Source organism: Berghia stephanieae, chromosome 3, assembly GCF_034508935.2.
Source record: "Berghia stephanieae isolate SIO BIC M18660-M18661 chromosome 3, UCSD_Bste_1.3, whole genome shotgun sequence".
Lineage (NCBI taxonomy): Eukaryota > Metazoa > Mollusca > Gastropoda > Nudibranchia > Aeolidiidae > Berghia > Berghia stephanieae.
Genome location: NC_088362.1, coordinates 80,243,009 through 80,252,989, shown reverse-complemented (window position 1 = coordinate 80,252,989; position 9,981 = coordinate 80,243,009). Strand labels below are relative to the sequence as shown.

General features: G+C 36.4%; 1 long non-coding RNA gene across 1 annotated transcript; it reads left to right on the top strand.

Annotated features, from left to right (window-relative positions):
- Positions 1-869: 869 nt before the first annotated feature.
- Positions 870-2,145, top strand: LOC144968570 (uncharacterized). The gene is made up of 2 exons (XR_013644608.1): positions 870-1,179; positions 2,024-2,145. It is a non-coding gene; the product is annotated as an uncharacterized LOC144968570 (long non-coding RNA).
- Positions 2,146-9,981: the final 7,836 nt, after the last annotated feature.

Sequence of the window (9,981 nt, the reverse complement as noted above, 5' to 3'; positions counted from 1 at the left end):
GAAATGAAAACTAAACCTCTCTGATTACTTTAGATTACCTAATTTTATTTCATACGTTTTTATATGGAGAAGAAGCTTTTAGGATTTTGTAATTCATATGGAACACCATATGTGAAATGATGTTTTATCTAAATTTTGTCTGAAAAATGAAAAGTCAACAATTTTGAAGCTCGCTCTATTGATCGAATTATCAAAAATTTTATTTGTGATCAGATATTTTATTTGACTTTAAAGTGAAATCTAGAGGCATTAAAAAATATTCAATGTTTATTAGACTTTTCTTATGTGATCAAAAAGTTAAATACAGGAAATACTGATCAAATGAGTTCACCAGAAGGTAAATAAAAGCCCATTTTTTAAAAGCTAATCGACATTGGTTATGTAATCTTGCCTTCATGATCATAAATCTCTGATAAAATTAGACCTGACCCAACGGTTTTAACAACCTAGTGGTATCTGAGTTCCAGGTCCATTATGTTTTCTAATGTTTTTATTGAATATAAGCAAACCATTAAGAAATAGGTCATTTCTATATATATTCAACATTGAATGGTATTTCTTCTTACATTGAAATAAGTGGTTCTTTAGAGTAATAAGGCTCATGGAACTGGAGTTATTCCTGTTTCTGTAACATGAAGCAACAGACCTTAAATAGTGCTTGATAACTTTCTTTAAACAATAAATGGTATTTCATCTTACTTTGAAATAATTGGTCCTTTAGAGTCATAAGGCTCATGGAACTGGAGTTTTTCCTGTAACATGATGCAACAGACTGTAACAAGTGCTTGATGAACTCTGAATAAGTTGCACATTTACATTTTACTTGTAGAGTTAGATCCAGTTATTCATTCAAACATTGCTACCTTAATTTCAAATTGGCATTTAATTAATAATAATAAATATAAAGTTAAATAAATCCAATGATAATAATTGATAAAATAAGATAATTATAACTTTTATTCATTGGTTGGTCCATATGAATTTTACTTTATGATTTTGTGTGAGATGATATTGCTTTTTATGGGACCATGGGAAAATGGTTTAGGATGCCATGCTTATCTTTTTTTTTCAGATCTAAATAACATTACAACAAGAATGAGTCTCTGCATTCCTTTAATTGTTCTGGAAGCATTGGCCTGCCTATACCATGGGAATTAAACAATTTATATTCAGGAAGAAGTATCATTATTATTATTATATCATCATCATCATCATTGAGTCATATCCTTCAAGATTATCAAAATGGCTTTCATTTGTTACTGTATCTTATAGAGTTCCTCATCTATCATTATGGACCCTTCTATGTTTTTTTAATGGAATTAATGTTTTTATTCTATATTCTTCATAAAACCTCTCAGCTTTATTGACCTACCAAGTATAATCTAGAGACTAGAGAGCGGTGATTGAGAGAACAGGACCATATTTTGCTTTCGAGCGTTTCTTAATTTTAAAAGCAGCTTACTGTAGTTTGTAAAGATTTTAAAAAACTTTTTTCTAATGACAGCGTCTAATACACGTTAAAACCAATGCATTTCTATCCCTTTGTAATTTTTGGCAGTGGTATCTCCATTTTAATTGTATTGGCTCCTGTTTCTTTATACAAATGCCCTGTGAGCTTGTTATACACTCGAAAGAAACATTTACATAGGGAAGTCAAGAAGAATATAGCAAAAGAAACCCGCTTCCTTGGTTATGAATAAGAAATTTAAAAAGAAATAGGCAAATATCTCTTTATCTTGTCTACCATTTAACTTTCTAATTATTTTTAAAAGTTTATTATATCCTTTTCTATATTTATAATTTAATTTATCAACAAGATAAGAGTACTGATGAATCTATTTATGTAGCTGATTTGTAATGGTAGTAGAATTTGATAGATGGGACCATGTGATGTTGCATATCAGAACCTTTCTTAATCAAAGCTTTTGCCAAGGCTCTTAAATCACAGATTTTAAAAAATGGAACTACACAGTTTCAGTAATAATTATCAATTTTCTTTATTTTTTTTCTTTCTCTTTCACAGGATGAGAATACAAGCATACCTTTATAATGGAGAAACATCTTATCTATATTTTTAAAAATGATTTTCTGTTTGAATAACATGAATATGAATGAAATGACAATAAAAGTGATATAAATTTATAATCTGCTTTTAATTTATTTCGATTTCACAAGTTGTGTTATGGCCCTCAGATACGGCAGGACGGGTGAGACTGAGAACCAGTCCTCACAATAGCACTAGAGGTCTTGTATATGCAAGATGTGATTTCCATTGATGCAGTAAAGACTGTCCTGTTTTTATTCATTCTGGTGCACGCTGTAGGTTTTTTGGGTTTTTTTTTTTTTTTGTTTCTTGTTTTAAAGAAAGATTCTTTGGGCTTTTTTTTTCAATCTAAGACTTGATTGAATTCTGACTCAATGCAAATCAACTTTGTTCCGACTCCAACTCCTCAATTTCAAATTACAATGAACTTGTGTGCCCTTCCTTCTCTGTTAACCTACAGGTTATTGGATATGCAAGTTTAATACATTTACGTCTACCACAATGATAGACTAGCAATTTATCTAAATACAGTAGAATTACTTTAAACCGAAATTTTCGGGACCTTCTAAACCATTTCGGTTTGGCTACGCTTATTTGTACTACCACTGCAAATAACGCCAGAGCTTATTTGTACTCTTACTAAAAATAGAATTTGCGTAATTACTAAAAATATAACATTTTATACGGATAGAACTGCAATATACAATGAATTATCTGGAAGTCAAAAAGTGAACACTTCATCTCATCACAATCACATTATTACTATTATTACAAGTTGATTTTGACGGAATTTGGTAATTCTTCACTCTTTTCAAGTCACAGAATACTCAGTTTACAAGGTAAGCATACGAAATGCACATTTTAATTCATTTCTTATTTTTATAACTAAACATGCTTTGGGGTTGTGTGTTTGTTGATTGTGCATCAGCTGACGACACATTTGTCGCTACCGCGAATTACTTAACTTTATTACTTTATTTTGTGAAAAATAACAATAACAGGGCTTAAGAAAAATTAAAATACTAATTCCCCCCCCCCCCCCCCAAATAATTTAAATCAGCCTTCCATGTCAGGCGATTAAAACCAGGTGTTTCAATGTTCGATCCCCAGTCAAAAGGTTGCTAATTTTGTCAAGATCATGATCAAGAGGTTTCGAGTACTCACGACATTCCAGGCTCAGTGTCCTTTAAAAAATACTTTTCATTCAGTTATTGTTATTATCTTTATTATGGCCGACACAGCATGCATCGTCCATACTTTTTCAAAACTTTTTTTTTTTTGGGGGGGGGGGGGGTGGCTGTTTTTTTATTATCGGAAAATTGGGTTTTGTATGTTATGTTCATGGAGAGAGAGAGAGAGAGAGAGAGAGAGAGAGAGAGTAATATTTTATAATGATAAGATATCTGTAGTGGTAGTATTTATGTTGTGACCTCCTACTTTTATTCCCTCCATATTATTTATGCCCCTCATGATTGTTTCTTGGTATAGATTAAACAGATCTGGTGAGGCAACACACCCTTGACGGACTCCTTTCTTAATAGGAATGGAATTTCCTGTAGAGTTTCCGATTTTGATAGATGCCTGCTGGGTGTAGTATAATGTTTGCATGAGTCTGAGGTCTTTCTCATCAGCGCCAATGGAGTGCAGTTGTTTTAGTATTTCTTCGTGGCGTACTCTATCAAAAGCTTTTTTGTAGTCGACAAAACAGAGGTATAGTGGGGTCTGAACCTGTATAGCTCTTTCACTTAAAACACGGAGGAGGTATATTGCGTTCCTTGTCCCTCTGTCAGGTTGGAATCCATATTGTTCTTCTGCGATTTCGGGGTTAATCTTATTCCTTAGCCTGTTGATAATTATACGCAACAGTATTTTGTTGATGTGACTTATTAAACTTATAGTTCTAAAATTTTCGCATCTGACTGCACCTGCTTTCTTTGGTATTGCTATGAAAATAGAGTTACAGAGATCTTCTGGAATTTTCCCAGTATTGTATATATTGTTGAATAATATGTGAAGTTCATCAATAAGTGCCTGCTCCACTCACTTTTCTGAATTAAAAATTCACTCCTTGAAAGCTCACAAATGCAACTTTAAACGCATAGGTAAAGGAGCGGTGGTTTGCAACTTTAAACACATAAGAGTTCTGGGAGTACAAATAGTGAAAAGCGGTAGTTTTCGCTATTTGTAGTGGTAGTACAAATAACCACTTCGTTTCGGTTTAAAGACATTTTGGTTTAAAGCAAGTTCCCGTTTTGCAATGTTTTTCAAGGGTAGTAACTTTTTAAGGAATTTGCTCATTTAATCGTATCATGGGTTTCTCGTTAAATGGAGTTGTTGAATAAATGCAGTCTTCGTTACCATTATTTTTTTTTTTTGTGTTTTAAAAATATTTTTGGGGGTTTTTGTTTTCAATTCAAAACTGTTGAAAGAGTTGAGTTTGGGATGCCGTGTATTCTACATATCTCCGTCTTGATCAACTTTTTTTTTATCGACTTACATAGTATTTTGATTTTAAACTGAAACGTGTAAGCACAGTGCTTTCTTTTAGACATCTTTTAGTAAAATGCAAAGCTAAAATAAGATCGAAAGTTCTTGTGCGATAATTGATAATGAATGATGCGCAGCTACTCAGAGATGAAGTGAAATGGAAATGAAAAGGCGTGTCAATGATAAGCTGTCTACTACACGTCTCTCTTTTGTTGAATTGCCATGAGGTTCAAAGGCCTAATTACATAGAACCTCACCCCCCCCCCCCCCCTCACACACACATTTAAACAAAGTGGAAATGAAATGGCATGTCAATGGTAAGTCGTCTACCACCCTCCTCCTTATTGTCGTGTTGAAAAGTTCCAAAGCATCAACACACTAGCGAGAACATCTCGCTTTCGTGATTCTACACCCTAACTCCCCCTCTTTCCTCATTTTTCGCCTGCCAGTCACCCGCTGTCTTCCTTTTCCAGTCTGTGCGATTGTGGTGTTGTGTGTTGACCAAGCCCAAGTGCAGTAATTGAAGCGTTTGCCTACCCCCCACCCCACCCATCACCCTCATCTTATACTTACGCTCTTTGTTTAATATCGCCGGGCATTATTACGTGTGGCTACCTTCCCGACTTTTTGAAGAAAAATAGAGAGAGAAAAAAGGAAGGTGCTCTCAAGTTGTTTCGGTTTAAAGAAAGTCCTGCTTAGAAGTATTTCGGTTCATCGTAAGAATTAGTACAAAGATAATGAAGAAACTAGTACAATTTCATTCTTTGCGGTTTAAGGTATTTTTCGGTTTAGCTTCTTTCGGTTTAAAGTAATTTTACTGTATCTTGCATTCGTCTTTTGTAATAACTTTTCATTCTGGGTTACACATGAAAGTTAGCAATGCCGGGTTACAAAAGTACTTTGATATTAAAATGATCATCATCCTAACATTCTAATCTTAATCTTTGTCATCTTACTTTTTTTTTATATGTTGCCAGGTGTAAGACTTATTAATTTTGCAAGTCATCATCATCATAGCTTGTCGCACCAACACCAAACTCACTCCACAGCATTGGGGAGCAGACTCTTAGGTCATGGTCAGTGCAGCTGAGCCCATCCTGGCATTCTCTAAGGATGTCTGCTCTGGGCATTCACATGTACACAAGCTAGTCTCAACCAGCCCCCACTTTTTCATGCCACCAGTTGTTCTCACAAGTTTTGCCCGTGCTGTGTTCAGTGTTACCAATTCATTCCTGGGGAGCTCGGTTCCGTAGGACAGTTCTTCTCTCGGATCTCCAACAGCTTCATTTGCATGATTGTCCCACTCTGTGTGGAAATCCTGTATACAGCTGCATGGTCAGGGTTGAGGCTTTCTTCCGTCATGAAGCTCGTTCTCGACTTCAGTCTACTTTTTATTGGGCTGTGGTCATGTTGGAGGTGCCTTGGGTCCATTTTCTGTTTATATTTCTGGGCTTTGGAAGCAGTGGTTCTTCGAATGTGGGGAGGTGCAATGCCAGCCAGCCGATGGAGGACTGGAACTGCAGTCGGTTTCAAGTTACTCTAATGATCCGGCAGGTGTTATTTTGACATGGCAGGATCTTACTCAGACTGGTGAGACCTTTTCGGCTGTTGAATAGCAGAGGGCTAGTATGGTTGTCCTGACTGTTTTCTGATCTGCTCCCCGTGTAAGTTTTTCTTCTCTTTTCTTAGGAAGTTGTTTCTTTTGGCCACCTTTGCTTTTGTTTTCTTTGCGTTCTGAGAAAAGGACATTGTGCGGTTTACGGTAACACCGTGGTACACGGGGAATGTGTTGTTCTCCAATATGTCCCCATTCCAGGAGATGTTCAGTTTCCTGTTTTCTTTAGACTTGGCGGCTCTTTATATGGAAAGCACACTCTCGAGTTTTTCCTGGGTTAGCATTTTGTGAGTTCTTTAAATGTGGGCTCAGAGAGTGGCTCCAGGACATCCGTTAGTCTCTCCTCAATGGTCTTGAAATCAGAGGCCTGGGACGCGAGACACAGATCAACAGCATATAGAAACCCCTGGATGTTCTCGAACTGAGGTTGGTCATTGGTATAAACGTTGAAAAGGATAGGTGCAATTACCGATCCTTGAGGGAGTCCGTTCTTTTGTGATCTGCTTTTCTTCCCATCCATTTCCACAAAAAAGTGATGGTTTGACATAAGGGATTTTATTATTGCAACTATTTTTGTGTTACGAGTTACCCTTGCAACCTTTAGGAGCAGTTTCCTGTGATTTACTGTGTCATAGGCAGCTGCCAGGTCCACGAACACAGTTCATGTAATTTGTTTGTTCTCGTAGAGATGACTGATCCTACCTCAATGGCGATTTGTCCGGATTGTGATTTTGGTATGGGGTTGCCGACAGTTTTTGACATGTCTGGAAGACACAAATGCAGGGTCTGGGTTGTAACCTGTTCTCCAGCGAGCGCTTGAAAAGGATGATGCATGCGTCATAGAAGAGTGTCAGATTATATTGGTCAGCCCATTCCTCAACAGTATCTACATCTTCGTTGTTCTCATTGTATCCCCATTTGGTGCTGTGGCTGTTAAAGTCACCTATCACAATCATTGGTTTCTCACTAGTGGTGGATGTAACTGGCCACTTGAATGGCGTTGGTGGAGGTTTGTTGACAGATATCACATTGAAGTGTCTGCCTTCAATTCTGAGAATTTCCACCTCACTTACTGTCATGTCCTGGTTGTATGTCACTAATGATTTGTCTTTGACTTTGACGTAGTTAACGCTACCGTGAATGTTGCTTTCATGTTGTATGACTAAATGCATGCCAGGGATGTTTAGTGCCACGGTCTTGTGCGTCTCTTGTAGACAGAGTTGCGTCGCTGGAGGCCGATTGCTACAACACACACAACACCAACATTTTGCAAGTATCTTTAACACTTTTACCATTAAACGGTGATATTGACAACAACAATAATAATAACTATTATTATTATATTATTATTATTATTATTATTATTATTATTATTATTATTATTATTATTATTATTGTTATTAATAATAATATTAGTAGTAGAGGTCTAGTAGTAGAAATAGTAATAGTAACAGTTGGACCAAGTACATAAATATGAATATTTATACAGAGCATTTCTACAGATTCAGATAGCCGTGAGCAATGCGCTTCACAATGTTTCATATTTATCCCCCCCCCCCCCCCCCCCCCCCCACTTCAAAAAGCCGTATGGAACCATATTTCTTTGTCATACAGCCTGTTAAGCGACCCTTGTGTACTAAACCTGTCACTACCCGTCATTTCTGTAGCCAGATACTCATTCAATCGAGTGGGGTAAGCGGTAAAGTGCCTTAGCCAGGGAAACAACGCGGGGACCACAATTTTTCACGATTAGTCATCCATCCTATTACTGATCACACTTAGCATTGGCATTGCTCGACTTTTGTGACAAGACGAAAACCGTACCGCTGAGCCATACGGTCCGTAAGTTCAGTCTAGTTTTGTGGTATCAGTGGTTATAATACAGTAGTGGTAGTGCAGTTATAGTAGAAGTACGTAGTAGTAGTCTTCTGTTCAAAATGGTCATCTGAGCGAAGAGATAGGAGATAGATTCGAATTTACTCTCTTCATTGCATTGACCGTATGCTTTGACTTTGATCATTTGATACGCTGTAAAAAAAAAATAAAAATAAAAAAGTACGGTCCACCTTAACCAAAAACAAGTAACAATCTTAGTTTCCCTGAACATAGATATGGTTTTGTTTACGGGAGGAGGGGAACCATGATTATGGTTTTCCTACAAAATAAAAGAAGGAGCATTTTGGCTATAAATAATATGATCGTGGCCTCCCTAGCTATCTCAGGCTCGGAGTAAACAGCTGGAATTTATTCACGACCAGCTTCAGTTTGCTGCCTTAGCAACATGTAAACAAAAAGTTGGTTGGATGCGCATGACATTACTAAAGGTCAACTGCAGCATAGTTCGGGTCATTTATAAAAAAATCTGGGTCACGTTTGACGTCAAATGTTATTGTTTACGTATGGGCCAGCCAACTTTACTGTTCTATACAATAGTGACAGAGACACACTCACAAAAGATGCACACTAGTAACATGGTAGTTATCGTAAAAAAAAAACAATCATCAAATCGGGATAACTCCTGCACCATTGGCTACAAGGCTCATAAGGACTTAATTTGTCTTGCAATGAGCCCATGTGGCACAGAAGGACTTACATCAGGACAAAATATTTTTATTGAGAATTCCCGAAATAAATAACGATAAAGATAATTGATCCCACAAGTTACCGAATAGATGTGCGACCGGTTTTAGTCACGTTACTGCTGTGTCACAAAGTAATGTGACACTTCTTAAATTATATTTATAAACATACGTTATTAAATTGCCGAAAATGGTTATGTTGCTATGCATTCTGTACATGGTTTCATCACATAGAATTATATTTTGAATTGTTCTTGCTTTTTTATATTCAGAATTGAAATAAATAAATAAATAAATAAATAAAGATGTGAAATTGAATGTAAGCTTCAGTTTAATATACGAAAACAGATAAAATGGACGTTTCGGGTTTTCCTTTATCAACAAAACAGGATGAATGAAACACTATAGACGAATGAGATAATCAGTGGCGTTGTTAAGATGCATAAACAATAACATTGACGGGCAAGAAATTGTATACTACTTTGTGAGGAAGCACGAATTAAAATAGAGCAATGGAAATTTACAAAAGGTGCGTAATTAACTATGTCAAAAAAGCGGACGCGGGGAGGAACTGTGTAAAGCAATATAGAAAATGAAATAATATAAAGCGTGGACTATTGTTGGAAAATAAATACAATGGAATTGGACATAAATACAAAATATAAGGGAGATAGGCATTAGTATACTCATCAGTGGCAGTAGCGGTAACAGAAGCGACAGTAGAAATTTTAGTAGTAGTAGAAGTGGTAGTAGTAGTAGTAGTAGTAGTAGTAGTAGTAGTAGTAGTAGTAGTAGTAGTAGTAGTAGTAGTAGTAGTAGTAGTAGTAGTAGTAATGATAGTAGTAGTAGTGGTAGTAGTAGTAGTAGTAGTAGTAGTAGTAGTAGTAGTAGTAGTAGTAGTAGTAGTAGTAGTAGTAGTAGTAGTAGTAGTAGTAGTAGTAGTAGTAGTAGTATAGTAGTAATATTGAACATAGGGATGCAGAAAATAAAGACAGGCATTGCAACTTTGACACGGCGTCGCCAAGTCTGGGACTTTTTTGTCCTAATGCGGAAGGCTGCTATATTTTTCTACTACCACAAACGATATGAGCACGGGACTGGGACAGTCTTGTCCCGTTGATTTTGTAGCAATTCACAGCGGCTCGGGACACGCTAGGACTGTTTTGTCCCGTCCCAATAGTTGCGGTAGGTTTCTCTTTATTATATGTTACAGATTTGGGAGGGGTCCTTTTGGATGTGTCTTATTGGATAGTCAC